Raw genomic sequence first — 14411 nt, 5'->3', positions numbered from 1 at the left:
CCCTGGGTTTAGCATGGTTGGGTGTTTGCTTTTGCTACTGAATAGCAATTTAGCAGCAAAAACTGTTGTTTTCAGTTTTTGATCTTGAAAAACATTTTATGCTATTTCAGTTTGCAAAATCTTTAGCTCCAAAAAAAGACATTCTTATCAGTATAGCTTGCCAAAATAGCTCAGTTGTGAGAGCAATAGACTGAAGACCTTAAAATCCCTAGTACGATCTTGGGTTTCCACATGTTTGGGTGTTTGCATTTTGTTACTGAGTAGCAATTCAGCAAAAAGAAATTTAGCAGCAGAAACGTTTATTTTCAGGTTTCGCCCTCTAGGACACTTGATGTTCTTTCAGTTTGCCTTATCTAAAACACCAAAAAAGACTTTCCAAGTGTCAGACGTAGCTGCAAAAGCTGATTTGGGAGAGCATTAGACTGAAGATCTATAAGTCCCTGGTTCGATCCCAGGTTTCGGCATGTTTAGTAGCTGTGTTTTTGTTACAGAATAGCAATTTACCAGCAGAATCTTTCATTATAAGGTGTTGCTCTTCAAGAACACTTGATGCTCTTTTTTTCCCAACCTAAAACCCCAAATACGACTTCACATCTGTCACAATTAGCCGAAATAGCTCAGTTGGGAGAGCGTTAGACTGAAGATCTAAAGGTCCCTGGTTCGATCCCGGGTTTCGGCATATTTAGTTGCTGTTTTTTTTTGTTACAGAATAGCAATTTAGCAGCAGAAACTGCCGTGTTCAGGTTCTGGTCTTCAAGAACATTTCATGTTTTTACAGTTTGCATTATTATTAGCCCCAATAAAATAATTTCTTATTAGTAGAGCTTGGCGAAATAGCTCAGTTGTGACAACATTAGACTGAAGATCTAAGGGTGTCTTGTTCAATCCTGGGGTTTAGCATGGTTGGGTGTTTGCTTTTGCTACTGAATAGCAATTTAGCAGCAAAAACTGTTGTGTTCAGGTTTTGATCTTGAAAAGCATTTTATGTTATTTCAGTTTGCAAAATCTTTAGCTCCTAAAAAAAGATATTCTTATCAGTATAGCTTGCCAAAATAGCTCAGTTGTGAGAGCAATAGACTGAAGACCTTAAAATCCCTAGTACGATCGTGGGTTTCCACATGTTTGGGTGTTTGCAGTTTGTTACTGAGTAGCAAGTCAGCAAAAAGAAATTTAGCAGCAGAAACTTTCATTTTCAGGTTTCGCCCTCTAGGACACTTGATGTTCTTTCAGTTTGCCTTATCTTAAACACCAAAAAAGACTTTTTAAACGTCAGACTTACACGCACTAGCTCTTTTGTGAGAGCATTAAACTGAAGATCTAAAGCTCCTGGGTTCGATCCCAGGATTCGGCATGTTTAGTTGCTGTATTTTTTTTACAGAATAGCAATTTACCAGCAGAATCTTTCATTATCAGGTGTTGTTCATCAAGAACACTTAATGCTCTTTTTTTCCCCAGCCTAAAACCCCAAATACAGCTTGTCATCTTTCACAATTAGCCAAAATAGCTCAGTTGGGAGAGCGTTAGACTGAAGATCTAAAGGTCCCTGGTTCGATCCCGGGTTTCGGCATATTTAGTTGCTGTTTTTTTGTTACAGAATAGCAATTTAGCAGCAGAAACTACCGTGTTCAGGTTCTGGTCTTCAAGAACATTTCATGTTATTACAGTTTGCATTATTATCAGCCCCAATAAAATAATTTCTTATTAGTAGAGCTTGGCGAAATAGCTCAGTTGTGACAACATTAGACTGAAGATCTAAGGGTGTCTTGTTCAATCCTGGGGTTTAGCATGGTTGGGTGTTTGCTTTTGCTACTGAATAGCAATTTAGCAGCAAAAACTGTTGTGTTCAGGTTTTGATCTTGAAAAGCATTTTATGTTATTTCAGTTTGCAAAATCTTTAGCTCCTACAAAAAGACATTCTTATCAGTATAGCTTGCCAAAATAGCTCAGTTGTGAGAGCAATAGACTGAAGACCTTAAAATCCCTAGTACGATCGTGGGTTTCCACATGTTTGGGTGTTTGCAGTTTGTTACTGAGTAGCAAGTCAGCAAAAAGAAATTTAGCAGCAGAAACTTTCATTTTCAGGTTTCGCCCTCTAGGACACTTGATGTTCTTTCAGTTTGCCTTATCTTAAACACCAAAAAAGACTTTCTAAACGTCAGACTTACACGCAATAGCTCTTTTGTGAGAGCATTAAACTGAAGATCTAAAGCTCCTAGGTTCGATCCCAGGATTCGGCATGTTTAGTTGCTGTATTTTTGTTACAGAATAGCAATTTACCAGCAGAATCTTTCATTATCAGGTGTTGTTCATCAAGAACACTTAATGCTCTTTTTTTCCCCAGCCTAAAACCCCAAATACAGCTTGACATCTTTCACAATTAGCCGAAATAGCTCAGTTGGGATAGCGTTAGACTGAAGATCTAAAGGTCCCTGGTTCGATCCCGGGTTTCGGCATATTTAGTTGCTGTTTTTTTGTTACAGAATAGCAATTTAGCAGCAGAAACTGCCGTGTTCAGGTTCTGGTCTTCAAGATCATTTCATGTTATTACAGTTTGCATTATTATTAGCCCCAATAAAAGAATTTCTTATTAGTAGAGCTTGGCGAAATAGCTCAGTTGTGAGAACATTAGACTGAAGATCTAAGGGTGTCTTGTTCAATCCTGGGGTTTAGCATGGTTGGGTGTTTGCTTTTGCTACTGAATAGCAATTTAGCAGCAAAAATTGTTGTTTTCAGTTTTTGATCTTGAAAAACATTTTATGCTATTTCAGTTTGCAAAATCTTTAGCTCCAAAAAAAGACATTCTTATCAGTATAGCTTGCCAAAATAGCTCAGTTGTGAGAGCAATAGACTGAAGACCTTAAAATCCCTAGTACGATCGTGGGTTTCCACATGTTTGGGTGTTTGCATTTTGTTACTGAGTAGCAATTCAGCAAAAAGAAATTTAGCAGCAGAAACGTTTATTTTCAGGTTTCGCCCTCTAGGACACTTGATGTTCTTTCAGTTTGCCTTATCTTAAACACCAAAAAAGACTTTCCAAGTGTCAGACGTAGCTGCAAAAGCTGATTTGGGAGAGCATTAGAATGAAGATCTATAAGTCCCTGGTTCGATCCCGGGTTTCGGCATGTTTAGTAGCTGTATTTTTGTTACAGAATAGCAATTTACCAGCAGAATCTTTCATTATAAGGTGTTGCTCTTCAAGAACACTTGATGCTCTTTTTTTCCCAACCTAAAACCCCAAATACGACTTCACATCTGTCACAATTAGCCGAAATAGCTCAGTTGGGAGAGCGTTAGACTGAAGATCTAAAGGTCCCTTGTTCGATCCCGGGTTTCGGCATATTTAGTTGCTGTTTTTTTTTGTTACAGAATAGCAATTTAGCAGCAGAAACTGCCGTGTTCAGGTTCTGGTCTTCAAGAACATTTCATGTTTTTACAGTTTGCATTATTATTAGCCCCAATAAAATAATTTCTTATTAGTAGAGCTTGGCGAAATAGCTCAGTTGTGACAACATTAGACTGAAGATCTAAGGGTGTCTTGTTCAATCCTGGGGTTTAGCATGGTTGGGTGTTTGCTTTTGCTACTGAATAGCAATTTAGCAGCAAAAACTGTTGTGTTCAGGTTTTGATCTTGAAAAGCATTTTATGTTATTTCAGTTTGCAAAATCTTTAGCTCCTAAAAAAAGATATTCTTATCAGTATAGCTTGCCAAAATAGCTCAGTTGTGAGAGCAATAGACTGAAGACCTTAAAATCCCTAGTACGATCGTGGGTTTCCACATGTTTGGGTGTTTGCAGTTTGTTACTGAGTAGCAAGTCAGCAAAAAGAAATTTAGCAGCAGAAACTTTCATTTTCAGGTTTCGCCCTCTAGGACACTTGATGTTCTTTCAGTTTGCCTTATCTTAAACACCAAAAAAGACTTTTTAAACGTCAGACTTACACGCACTAGCTCTTTTTTGAGAGCATTAAACTGAAGATCTAAAGCTCCTGGGTTCGATCCCAGGATTCGGCATGTTTAGTTGCTGTATTTTTTTTACAGAATAGCAATTTACCAGCAGAATCTTTCATTATCAGGTGTTGTTCATCAAGAACACTTAATGCTCTTTTTTTCCCCAGCCTAAAACCCCAAATACAGCTTGTCATCTTTCACAATTAGCCAAAATAGCTCAGTTGGGAGAGCGTTAGACTGAAGATCTAAAGGTCCCTGGTTCGATCCCGGGTTTCGGCATATTTAGTTGCTGTTTTTTTGTTACAGAATAGCAATTTAGCAGCAGAAACTGCCGTGTTCAGGTTCTGGTCTTCAAGAACATTTCATGTTATTACAGTTTGCATTATTATCAGCCCCAATAAAATAATTTCTTATTAGTAGAGCTTGGCGAAATAGCTCAGTTGTGACAACATTAGACTGAAGATCTAAGGGTGTCTTGTTCAATCCTGGGGTTTAGCATGGTTGGGTGTTTGCTTTTGCTACTGAATAGCAATTTAGCAGCAAAAACTGTTGTGTTCAGGTTTTGATCTTGAAAAGCATTTTATGTTATTTCAGTTTGCAAAATCTTTAGCTCCTACAAAAAGACATTCTTATCAGTATAGCTTGCCAAAATAGCTCAGTTGTGAGAGCAATAGACTGAAGACCTTAAAATCCCTAGTACGATCGTGGGTTTCCACATGTTTGGGTGTTTGCAGTTTGTTACTGAGTAGCAAGTCAGCAAAAAGAAATTTAGCAGCAGAAACTTTCATTTTCAGGTTTCGCCCTCTAGGACACTTGATGTTCTTTCAGTTTGCCTTATCTTAAACACCAAAAAAGACTTTCTAAACGTCAGACTTACACGCAATAGCTCTTTTGTGAGAGCATTAAACTGAAGATCTAAAGCTCCTGGGTTCGATCCCAGGATTCGGCATGTTTAGTTGCTGTATTTTTGTTACAGAATAGCAATTTACCAGCAGAATCTTTCATTATCAGGTGTTGTTCATCAAGAACACTTAATGCTCTTTTTTTCCCCAGCCTAAAACCCCAAATACAGCTTGACATCTTTCACAATTAGCCGAAATAGCTCAGTTGGGAGAGCGTTAGACTGAAGATCTAAAGGTCCCTGGTTCGATCCCGGGTTTTGGCATATTTAGTTGCTGTTTTTTTGTTACAGAATAGCAATTTAGCAGCAGAAACTGCCGTGTTCAGGTTCTGGTCTTCAAGATCATTTCATGTTATTACAGTTTGCATTATTATTAGCCCCAATAAAATAATTTCTTATTAGTAGAGCTTGGCGAAATAGCTCAGTTGTGACAACATTAGACTGAAGATCTAAGGGTGTCTTGTTCAATCCTGGGGTTTAGCATGGTTGGGTGTTTGCTTTTGCTACTGAATAGCAATTTAGCAGCAAAAACTGTTGTTTTCAGTTTTTGATCTTGAAAAACATTTTATGTTATTTCAGTTTGCAAAATCTTTAGCTCCAAAAAAAGACATTCTTATCAGTATAGCTTGCCAAAATAGCTCAGTTGTGAGAGCAATAGACTGAAGACCTTAAAATCCCTAGTACGATCGTGGGTTTCCACATGTTTGGGTGTTTGCATTTTGTTACTGAGTAGCAATTCAGCAAAAAGAAATTTAGCAGCAGAAACGTTTATTTTCAGGTTTCGCCCTCTAGGACACTTGATGTTCTTTCAGTTTGCCTTATCTTAAACACCAAAAAAAGACTTTCCAAATGTCAGACGTAGCTGCAATAGCTCATTTGGGAGAGCATTAGACTGAAGATCTATAAGTCACTGGTTCGATCCCAGGTTTCGGCATGTTTAGTAGCTGTATTTTTGTTACAGAATAGCAATTTACAAGAAGAATCTTTTATTATCAGGTGTTGCTCTTCAAGAACACTTGATGCTCTTTTTTTCCCAACCTAAAACCCCAAATACGACTTCACATCTGCCTCAATTAGCCGAAATAGCTCAGTTGGGAGAGCGTTAGACTGAAGATCTAAAGGTCCCTGGTTCGATCCTGGGTTTTGGCATATTTAGTTGCTGGTTTTTTTGTTACAGAATAGCAATTTAACAGCAGAAACTGCCGTGTTCAGGTTCTGGTCTTCAAGAACATTTCATGTTATTACAGTTTGCATTATTATTAGCCCCAATAAAAGAATTTCTTATTAGTAGAGCTTGGCGAAATAGCTCAGTTGTGACAACATTAGACTGAAGATCTAAGGGTGTCTTGTTCAATCCTGGGGTTTAGCATGGTTGGGTGTTTGCTTTTGCTACTGAATAGCAATTTAGCAGCAAAAACTGTTGTTTTCAGTTTTTGATCTTGAAAAACATTTTATGTTATTTCAGTTTGCAAAATCTTTAGCTCCAAAAAAAGACATTCTTATCAGTATAGCTTGCCAAAATAGCTCAGTTGTGAGAGCAATAGACTGAAGACCTTAAAATCCCTAGTACGATTGTGGGTTTCCACATGTTTGGGTGTTTGCATTTTGTTACTGAGTAGCAATTCAGCAAAAAGAAATTTAGCAGCAGAAACGTTTATTTTCAGGTTTCGCCCTCTAGGACACTTGATGTTCTTTCAGTTTGCCTTATCTTAAACACCAAAAAAGACTTTCCAAATGTCAGACGTAGCTGCAATAGCTCATTTGGGAGAGCATTAGACTGAAGATCTATAAGTCCCTGGTTCGGTCCCGGGTTTCGGCATGTTTAGTAGCTGTATTTTTGTTACAGAATAGCAATTTACCAGCAGAATCTTTTATTATCAGGTGTTGCTCTTCAAGAACACTTGATGCTCTTTTTTTCCCAACCTAAAACCCCAAATACGACTTCACATCTGTCACAATTAGCCGAAATAGCTCAGTTGGGAGAGCGTTAGACTGAAGATCTAAAGGTCCCTGGTTCGGTTTCGGCATATTTAGTTGCTGTTTTTTTTGTTACAGAATAGCAATTTAGCAGCAGAAACTGCAGTGTTCAGGTTCTGGTCTTCAAGAACATTTCATGTTATTACAGTTTGCATTATTATTAGCCCCAATAAAATAATTTCTTATTAGTAGAGCTTGGCGAAATAGCTCAGTTGTGACAACATTAGACTGAAGATCTAAGGGTGTCTTGTTCAATCCTGGGGTTTAGCATGGTTGGGTGTTTGCTTTTGCTACTGAATAGCAATTTAGCAGCAAAAACTGTTGTGTTCAGGTTTTGATCTTGAAAAGCATTTTATGTTATTTCAGTTTGCAAAATCTTTAGCTCCTAAAAAAAGACATTCTTATCAGTATAGCTTGCCAAAATAGCTCAGTTGTGAGAGCAATAGACTGAAGACCTTAAAATCCCTAGTACGATCGTAGGTTTCCACATGTTTGGGTGTTTGCAGTTTGTTACTGAGTAGCAAGTCAGCAAAAAGAAATTTAGCAGCAGAAACTTTCATTTTCAGGTTTCGCCCTCTAGGACACTTGATGTTCTTTCAGTTTGCCTTATCTTAAACACCAAAAAAGACTTTCTAAACGTCAGACTTACACGCAATAGCTCTTTTGTGAGAGCATTAAACTGAAGATCTAAAGCTCCTGGGTTCGATCCCAGGATTCGGCATGTTTAGTTGCTGTATTTTTGTTACAGAATAGCAATTTACCAGCAGAATCTTTCATTATCAGGTGTTGTTCATCAAGAACACTTAATGCTCTTTTTTTCCCCAGCCTAAAACCCCAAATACAGCTTCACATCTTTCACAATTAGCCGAAATAGCTCAGTTGGGAGAGCGGTAGACTGAAGAGCTAAAGGTTCCTGGTTCGATCCCGGGTTTCGGCATATTTAGTTCCTGTTTTTTTGTTACAGAATAGCAATTTAGCAGCAGAAACTGCCGTGTTCAGGTTCTGGTCTTCAAGATCATTTCATGTTATTACAGTTTGCATTATTATTAGCCCCAATAAAAGAATTTCTTATTAGTAGAGCTTGGCGAAATAGCTCAGTTGTGACAACATTAGACTGAAGATCTAAGGGTGTCTTGTTCAATCCTGGGGTTTAGCATGGTTGGGTGTTTGCTTTTGCTACTGAATAGCAATTTAGCAGCAAAAACTGTTGTTTTCAGTTTTTGATCTTGAAAAACATTTTATGTTATTTCAGTTTGCAAAATCTTTAGCTCCAAAAAAAGACATTCTTATCAGTATAGCTTGCCAAAATAGCTCAGTTGTGAGAGCAATAGACTGAAGACCTTAAAATCCCTAGTACGATCGTGGGTTTCCACATGTTTGGGTGTTTGCATTTTGTTACTGAGTAGCAATTCGGCAAAAAGAAATTTAGCAGCAGAAACGTTTATTTTCAGGTTTCGCCCTCTAGGACACTTGATGTTCTTTCAGTTTGCCTTATCTTAAACACCAAAAAAGACTTTCCAAATGTCAGACGTAGCTGCAATAGCTCATTTGGGAGAGCATTAGACTGAAGATCTATAAGTCCCTGGTTCGATCCCGGGTTCCGGCATGTTTAGTAGCTGTATTTTTGTTACAGAATAGCAATTTACCAGCAGAATCTTTTATTATCAGGTGTTGCTCTTCAAGAACACTTGATGCTCTTTTTTTTCCCAACCTAAAACCCCAAATACGACTTCACTTCTGTCACAATTAGCCGAAATAGCTCAGTTGGGAGAGCGTTAGACTGAAGATCTAAAGGTCCCTGGTTCGATCCCGGGTTTCGGCATATTTAGTTGCTGTTTTTTTTGTTACAGAATAGCAATTTAGCAGCAGAAACTGCCGTGTTCAGGTTCTGGTCTTCTTTCAGTTTGCCTTATCTTAAACACCAAAAAAGACTTTCTAAACGTCAGACTTACAAACAATAGCTCTTTTGTGAGAGCATTAAACTGAAGATCTAAAGCTCCTGGGTTCGGTCCCAGGATTCGGCATGTTTAGTTGCTGTATTTTTGTTACAGAATAGCAATTTACCAGCAGAATCTTTCATTATCAGGTGTTGTTCATCAAGAACACTTAATGCTCTTTTTTTCCCCAGCCTAAAACCCCAAATACGGCTTCACATTTTTCTCAATTAGCCGATATAGCTCAGTTGGTAGAGCGTTAGACTAAAGATCTAAAGGTCCCTGGTTTGATCCCGGGTTTTGGCATATTTAGTTGCTGTTTTTTTGTTACAGAATAGCAATTTAGCAGCAGAAACTGCCGTGTTCAGGTTCTGGTCTTCAAGTTCATTTCATGTTATTACAGTTTGCATTATTATTAGCCCCAATAAAAGAATTTCTTATTAGTAGAGCTTGGCGAAATAGCTCAGTTGTGAGAACATTAGACTGAAGATCTAAGGGTGTCTTGTTCAATCCTGGGGTTTAGCATGGTTGGGTGTTTGCTTTTGCTACTGAATAGCAATTTAGCAGCAAAAACTGTTGTTTTCAGTTTTTGATCTTGAAAAACATTTTATGTTATTTCAGTTTGCAAAATCTTTAGCTCCAAAAAAAGACATTCTTATCAGTATAGCTTGCCAAAATAGCTCAGTTGTGAGAGCAATAGACTGAAGACCTTAAAATCCCTAGTACGATCGTGGGTTTCCACATGTTTGGGTGTTTGCATTTTGTTACTGAGTAGCAATTCAGCAAAAAAGAAATTTAGCAGCAGAAATGTTTATTTTCAGGTTTCGCCCTCTAGGACACTTGATGTTCTTTCAGTTTGCCTTATCTTAAACACCAAAAAAGACTTTCCAAATGTCAGACGTAGCTGCAATAGCTCATTTGGGAGAGCATTAGACTGAAGATCTAAAAGTCCCTGGTTCGATCCCGGGTTTCGGCATGTTTAGTAGCTGTATTTTTGTTACAGAATAGCAATTTACCAGCAGAATTTTTCATTATAAGGTGTTGCTCTTCAAGAACACTTAATGCTCTTTTTTTCCCAACCTAAAACCCCAAATACGACTTCACATTTGTCACAATTAGCCGAAATAGCTCAGTTGGGAGAGCGTTAGACTGAAGATCTAAAGGTCCCTGGTTCGATCCTGGGTTTCGGCATGTTTAGTAGCTGTATTTTTGTTACAGAATAGCAATTTACCAGCAGAATCTTTTATTATCAGGTGTTGCTCTTCAAGAACACTTGATGCTCTTTTTTTCCCAACCTAAAACCCCAAATACGACTTCACATCTGTCACAATTAGCCGAAATAGCTCAGTTGGGAGAGCGTTAGACTGAAGATCTAAAGGTCCCTGGTTCGATCCCGGGTTTCGGCATAATTAGTTGCTGTTTTTTTTGTTACAGAATAGCAATTTAGCAGCAGAAACTGCCGTGTTCAGGTTCTGGTCTTCAAGAACATTTCATGTTATTACAGTTTGCATTATTATTAGCCCCAATAAAATAATTTCTTATTAGTAGAGCTTGGCGAAATAGCTCAGTTGTGACAACATTAGACTGAAGATCTAAGGGTGTCTTGTTCAATCCTGGGGTTTAGCATGGTTGGGTGTTTGCTTTTGCTACTGAATAGCAATTTAGCAGCAAAAACTGTTGTGTTCAGGTTTTGATCTTGAAAAGCATTTTATGTTATTTCAGTTTGCAAAATCTTTAGCTCCTAAAAAAAGACATTCTTATCAGTATAGCTTGCCAAAATAGCTCAGTTGTGAGAGCAATAGACTGAAGACCTTAAAATCCCTAGTACGATCGTAGGTTTCCACATGTTTGGGTGTTTGCAGTTTGTTACTGAGTAGCAAGTCAGCAAAAAGAAATTTAGCAGCAGAAACTTTCATTTTCAGGTTTCGCCCTCTAGGACACTTGATGTTCTTTCAGTTTGCCTTATCTTAAACACCAAAAAAGACTTTCTAAACGTCAGACTTACACGCAATAGCTCTTTTGTGAGAGCATTAAACTGAAGATCTAAAGCTCCTGGGTTCGATCCCAGGATTCGGCATGTTTAGTTGCTGTATTTTTGTTACAGAATAGCAATTTACCAGCAGAATCTTTCATTATCAGGTGTTGTTCATCAAGAACACTTAATGCTCTTTTTTTCCCCAGCCTAAAACCCCAAATACAGCTTCACATCTTTCACAATTAGCCGAAATAGCTCAGTTGGGAGAGCGTTAGACTGAAGAGCTAAAGGTTCCTGGTTCGATCCCGGGTTTCGGCATATTTAGTTCCTGTTTTTTTGTTACAGAATAGCAATTTAGCAGCAGAAACTGCCGTGTTCAGGTTCTGGTCTTCAAGATCATTTCATGTTATTACAGTTTGCATTATTATTAGCCCCAATAAAAGAATTTCTTATTAGTAGAGCTTGGCGAAATAGCTCAGTTGTGACAACATTAGACTGAAGATCTAAGGGTGTCTTGTTCAATCCTGGGGTTTAGCATGGTTGGGTGTTTGCTTTTGCTACTGAATAGCAATTTAGCAGCAAAAACTGTTGTTTTCAGTTTTTGATCTTGAAAAACATTTTATGTTATTTCAGTTTGCAAAATCTTTAGCTCCAAAAAAAGACATTCTTATCAGTATAGCTTGCCAAAATAGCTCAGTTGTGAGAGCAATAGACTGAAGACCTTAAAATCCCTAGTACGATCGTGGGTTTCCACATGTTTGGGTGTTTGCATTTTGTTACTGAGTAGCAATTCGGCAAAAAGAAATTTAGCAGCAGAAACGTTTATTTTCAGGTTTCGCCCTCTAGGACACTTGATGTTCTTTCAGTTTGCCTTATCTTAAACACCAAAAAAGACTTTCCAAATGTCAGACGTAGCTGCAATAGCTCATTTGGGAGAGCATTAGACTGAAGATCTATAAGTCCCTGGTTCGATCCCGGGTTCCGGCATGTTTAGTAGCTGTATTTTTGTTACAGAATAGCAATTTACCAGCAGAATCTTTTATTATCAGGTGTTGCTCTTCAAGAACACTTGATGCTCTTTTTTTTCCCAACCTAAAACCCCAAATACGACTTCACTTCTGTCACAATTAGCCGAAATAGCTCAGTTGGGAGAGCGTTAGACTGAAGATCTAAAGGTCCCTGGTTCGATCCCGGGTTTCGGCATATTTAGTTGCTGTTTTTTTTGTTACAGAATAGCAATTTAGCAGCAGAAACTGCCGTGTTCAGGTTCTGGTCTTCTTTCAGTTTGCCTTATCTTAAACACCAAAAAAGACTTTCTAAACGTCAGACTTACAAACAATAGCTCTTTTGTGAGAGCATTAAACTGAAGATCTAAAGCTCCTGGGTTCGGTCCCAGGATTCGGCATGTTTAGTTGCTGTATTTTTGTTACAGAATAGCAATTTACCAGCAGAATCTTTCATTATCAGGTGTTGTTCATCAAGAACACTTAATGCTCTTTTTTTCCCCAGCCTAAAACCCCAAATACGGCTTCACATTTTTCTCAATTAGCCGATATAGCTCAGTTGGTAGAGCGTTAGACTAAAGATCTAAAGGTCCCTGGTTTGATCCCGGGTTTTGGCATATTTAGTTGCTGTTTTTTTGTTACAGAATAGCAATTTAGCAGCAGAAACTGCCGTGTTCAGGTTCTGGTCTTCAAGTTCATTTCATGTTATTACAGTTTGCATTATTATTAGCCCCAATAAAAGAATTTCTTATTAGTAGAGCTTGGCGAAATAGCTCAGTTGTGAGAACATTAGACTGAAGATCTAAGGGTGTCTTGTTCAATCCTGGGGTTTAGCATGGTTGGGTGTTTGCTTTTGCTACTGAATAGCAATTTAGCAGCAAAAACTGTTGTTTTCAGTTTTTGATCTTGAAAAACATTTTATGTTATTTCAGTTTGCAAAATCTTTAGCTCCAAAAAAAGACATTCTTATCAGTATAGCTTGCCAAAATAGCTCAGTTGTGAGAGCAATAGACTGAAGACCTTAAAATCCCTAGTACGATCGTGGGTTTCCACATGTTTGGGTGTTTGCATTTTGTTACTGAGTAGCAATTCAGCAAAAAAGAAATTTAGCAGCAGAAATGTTTATTTTCAGGTTTCGCCCTCTAGGACACTTGATGTTCTTTCAGTTTGCCTTATCTTAAACACCAAAAAAGACTTTCCAAATGTCAGACGTAGCTGCAATAGCTCATTTGGGAGAGCATTAGACTGAAGATCTAAAAGTCCCTGGTTCGATCCCGGGTTTCGGCATGTTTAGTAGCTGTATTTTTGTTACAGAATAGCAATTTACCAGCAGAATTTTTCATTATAAGGTGTTGCTCTTCAAGAACACTTAATGCTCTTTTTTTCCCAACCTAAAACCCCAAATACGACTTCACATTTGTCACAATTAGCCGAAATAGCTCAGTTGGGAGAGCGTTAGACTGAAGATCTAAAGGTCCCTGGTTCGATCCTGGGTTTCGGCATGTTTAGTAGCTGTATTTTTGTTACAGAATAGCAATTTACCAGCAGAATCTTTTATTATCAGGTGTTGCTCTTCAAGAACACTTGATGCTCTTTTTTTCCCAACCTAAAACCCCAAATACGACTTCACATCTGTCACAATTAGCCGAAATAGCTCAGTTGGGAGAGCGTTAGACTGAAGATCTAAAGGTCCCTGGTTCGATCCCGGGTTTCGGCATAATTAGTTGCTGTTTTTTTTGTTACAGAATAGCAATTTAGCAGCAGAAACTGCCGTGTTCAGGTTCTGGTCTTCAAGAACATTTCATGTTATTACAGTTTGCATTATTATTAGCCCCAATAAAATAATTTCTTATTAGTAGAGCTTGGCGAAATAGCTCAGTTGAGACAACATTAGACTGAAGATCTAAGGGTGTCTTGTTCAATCCTGGGGTTTAGCATGGTTGGGTGTTTGCTTTTGCTACTGAATAGCAATTTAGCAGCAAAAACTGTTGTGTTCAGGTTTTGATCTTGAAAAGCATTTTATGTTATTTCAGTTTGCAAAATCTTTAGCTCCTAAAAAAAGACATTCTTATCAGTATAGCTTGCCAAAATAGCTCAGTTGTGAGAGCAATAGACTGAAGACCTTAAAATCCCTAGTACGATCGTGGGTTTCCACATGTTTGGGTGTTTGCAGTTTGTTACTGAGTAGCAAGTCAGCAAAAAGAAATTTAGCAGCAGAAACTTTCATTTTCAGGTTTCGCCCTCTAGGACACTTGATGTTCTTTCAGTTTGCCTTATCTTAAACACCAAAAAAGACTTTCTAAACGTCAGACTTACAAACAATAGCTCTTTTGTGAGAGCATTAAACTGAAGATCTAAAGCTCCTGGGTTCGATCCCAGGATTCGGCATGTTTAGTTGCTGTATTTTTGTTACAGAATAGCAATTTACCAGCAGAATCTTTCATTATCAGGTGTTGTTCATCAAGAACACTTAATGCTCTTTTTTTCCCCAGCCTAAAACCCCAAATACGGCTTCACATTTTTCACAATTAGCCGAAATAGCTCAGTTGGTAGAGCGTTAGACTAAAGATCTAAAGGTCCCTGGTTCGATCCCGGGTTTCTGCATATTTAGTTGCTGTTTTTTTGTTACAGAATAGCAATTTAGCAGCAGAAACTGCCGTGATCAGGTTCTGGT

General features: G+C 38.1%; 20 non-coding genes across 20 annotated transcripts; all 20 read left to right on the top strand.

The window, feature by feature from the left end:
- The first annotated feature begins 606 nt into the window (after window positions 1-606).
- On the top strand, window positions 607-679 carry TRNAF-GAA (transfer RNA phenylalanine (anticodon GAA)). Its single transcript has one exon. It is a non-coding gene; the product is annotated as a tRNA-Phe (tRNA).
- Window positions 680-1494: 815 nt separating this feature from the next.
- Window positions 1495-1567, top strand: TRNAF-GAA (transfer RNA phenylalanine (anticodon GAA)). The gene has a single exon. It is a non-coding gene; the product is annotated as a tRNA-Phe (tRNA).
- An 813-nt stretch (window positions 1568-2380) lies between these two features.
- Window positions 2381-2453, top strand: TRNAF-GAA (transfer RNA phenylalanine (anticodon GAA)). Its single transcript has one exon. It is a non-coding gene; the product is annotated as a tRNA-Phe (tRNA).
- Window positions 2454-3264: 811 nt separating this feature from the next.
- TRNAF-GAA (transfer RNA phenylalanine (anticodon GAA)) lies at window positions 3265-3337 on the top strand. Its single transcript has one exon. It is a non-coding gene; the product is annotated as a tRNA-Phe (tRNA).
- An 815-nt stretch (window positions 3338-4152) lies between these two features.
- TRNAF-GAA (transfer RNA phenylalanine (anticodon GAA)) lies at window positions 4153-4225 on the top strand. Its single transcript has one exon. It is a non-coding gene; the product is annotated as a tRNA-Phe (tRNA).
- An 813-nt stretch (window positions 4226-5038) lies between these two features.
- On the top strand, window positions 5039-5111 carry TRNAF-GAA (transfer RNA phenylalanine (anticodon GAA)). The gene has a single exon. It is a non-coding gene; the product is annotated as a tRNA-Phe (tRNA).
- An 812-nt stretch (window positions 5112-5923) lies between these two features.
- On the top strand, window positions 5924-5996 carry TRNAF-GAA (transfer RNA phenylalanine (anticodon GAA)). Its single transcript has one exon. It is a non-coding gene; the product is annotated as a tRNA-Phe (tRNA).
- Window positions 5997-7688: 1692 nt separating this feature from the next.
- TRNAF-GAA (transfer RNA phenylalanine (anticodon GAA)) lies at window positions 7689-7761 on the top strand. The gene has a single exon. It is a non-coding gene; the product is annotated as a tRNA-Phe (tRNA).
- An 812-nt stretch (window positions 7762-8573) lies between these two features.
- On the top strand, window positions 8574-8646 carry TRNAF-GAA (transfer RNA phenylalanine (anticodon GAA)). The gene has a single exon. It is a non-coding gene; the product is annotated as a tRNA-Phe (tRNA).
- Window positions 8647-8991: 345 nt separating this feature from the next.
- Window positions 8992-9064, top strand: TRNAF-AAA (transfer RNA phenylalanine (anticodon AAA)). The gene has a single exon. It is a non-coding gene; the product is annotated as a tRNA-Phe (tRNA).
- A 597-nt stretch (window positions 9065-9661) lies between these two features.
- On the top strand, window positions 9662-9734 carry TRNAF-GAA (transfer RNA phenylalanine (anticodon GAA)). Its single transcript has one exon. It is a non-coding gene; the product is annotated as a tRNA-Phe (tRNA).
- A 142-nt stretch (window positions 9735-9876) lies between these two features.
- Window positions 9877-9949, top strand: TRNAF-GAA (transfer RNA phenylalanine (anticodon GAA)). The gene has a single exon. It is a non-coding gene; the product is annotated as a tRNA-Phe (tRNA).
- A 142-nt stretch (window positions 9950-10091) lies between these two features.
- On the top strand, window positions 10092-10164 carry TRNAF-GAA (transfer RNA phenylalanine (anticodon GAA)). The gene has a single exon. It is a non-coding gene; the product is annotated as a tRNA-Phe (tRNA).
- Window positions 10165-10978: 814 nt separating this feature from the next.
- Window positions 10979-11051, top strand: TRNAF-GAA (transfer RNA phenylalanine (anticodon GAA)). Its single transcript has one exon. It is a non-coding gene; the product is annotated as a tRNA-Phe (tRNA).
- Window positions 11052-11863: 812 nt separating this feature from the next.
- On the top strand, window positions 11864-11936 carry TRNAF-GAA (transfer RNA phenylalanine (anticodon GAA)). Its single transcript has one exon. It is a non-coding gene; the product is annotated as a tRNA-Phe (tRNA).
- Window positions 11937-12281: 345 nt separating this feature from the next.
- Window positions 12282-12354, top strand: TRNAF-AAA (transfer RNA phenylalanine (anticodon AAA)). The gene has a single exon. It is a non-coding gene; the product is annotated as a tRNA-Phe (tRNA).
- A 597-nt stretch (window positions 12355-12951) lies between these two features.
- On the top strand, window positions 12952-13024 carry TRNAF-GAA (transfer RNA phenylalanine (anticodon GAA)). Its single transcript has one exon. It is a non-coding gene; the product is annotated as a tRNA-Phe (tRNA).
- Window positions 13025-13166: 142 nt separating this feature from the next.
- Window positions 13167-13239, top strand: TRNAF-GAA (transfer RNA phenylalanine (anticodon GAA)). The gene has a single exon. It is a non-coding gene; the product is annotated as a tRNA-Phe (tRNA).
- A 142-nt stretch (window positions 13240-13381) lies between these two features.
- TRNAF-GAA (transfer RNA phenylalanine (anticodon GAA)) lies at window positions 13382-13454 on the top strand. The gene has a single exon. It is a non-coding gene; the product is annotated as a tRNA-Phe (tRNA).
- An 814-nt stretch (window positions 13455-14268) lies between these two features.
- On the top strand, window positions 14269-14341 carry TRNAF-AAA (transfer RNA phenylalanine (anticodon AAA)). Its single transcript has one exon. It is a non-coding gene; the product is annotated as a tRNA-Phe (tRNA).
- The last annotated feature ends 70 nt before the right edge of the window (window positions 14342-14411 follow it).

Source organism: Pseudophryne corroboree, unplaced genomic scaffold (genome assembly GCF_028390025.1).
Source record: "Pseudophryne corroboree isolate aPseCor3 unplaced genomic scaffold, aPseCor3.hap2 scaffold_1232, whole genome shotgun sequence".
In the NCBI taxonomy this organism is placed as follows: domain Eukaryota; kingdom Metazoa; phylum Chordata; class Amphibia; order Anura; family Myobatrachidae; genus Pseudophryne; species Pseudophryne corroboree.
Note: the sequence above shows the minus strand (reverse complement) of the source record. Positions and strands in the feature narration are given on the sequence as shown.